We start from the raw sequence: 636 nt of genomic DNA, 5'->3' as shown, positions 1-636 counted from the left end.
TTCTTTTTTAAAAATAAATTGTTTTGTTTAAAAAACTTTTTTTTAAATTAAATAACTAATTTTTGTCTTGTGAACTTAAAAAGTTATTTGCCAAACATAAACTTTTATTTGAACACTTCACAAATCTTTTGTTGCGATTTTGGGTCCTGCCCATGACTTCATGTGAGAATCACAAGCAAAACTTTGAGTCACAAACAAAAACTGAGAATATCAAGAAAAGATTTCTGACATGCACAAATAAGTTTGTTTTGCAAAAAAGAATAAAAAATAAAAATCACTTCATGAGACAAAAATGTGTGATTTTAATTTAAAAAAAATAGTTTTTTAAGCTAAACTCAGTAGGCTTTTCTCATGGTGACATGCATTAACAATTCAAACTTTTTTTTCTTCTTTCTGCAGTTCCACATTAAAGTTTGATGCAGCTCTGCTTTCCTGAGTGGACCATCTTCATCTCCATTGCAAGTGTAGCAAACAGGCAGCTCTTTTTTTATAGATTACACACCACTAAAAGGTTGCATTGTGCCCTTGTTTATATTTTTAATAGTGTAATTCTGTAAAGACAAAATATGTCTGGTGGTCTAGCTCTGATTTACATATCTTGCTAAATATTGCTGAATATTGCAATACTTTCCTATA

This window comes from Poecilia latipinna, unplaced genomic scaffold, assembly GCF_001443285.1.
Source record: "Poecilia latipinna isolate Pla-1442-1.1 unplaced genomic scaffold, P_latipinna-1.0 Scaffold3185, whole genome shotgun sequence".
NCBI classification, from domain to species: domain Eukaryota; kingdom Metazoa; phylum Chordata; class Actinopteri; order Cyprinodontiformes; family Poeciliidae; genus Poecilia; species Poecilia latipinna.
This window is presented reverse-complemented; position numbering follows the sequence as displayed.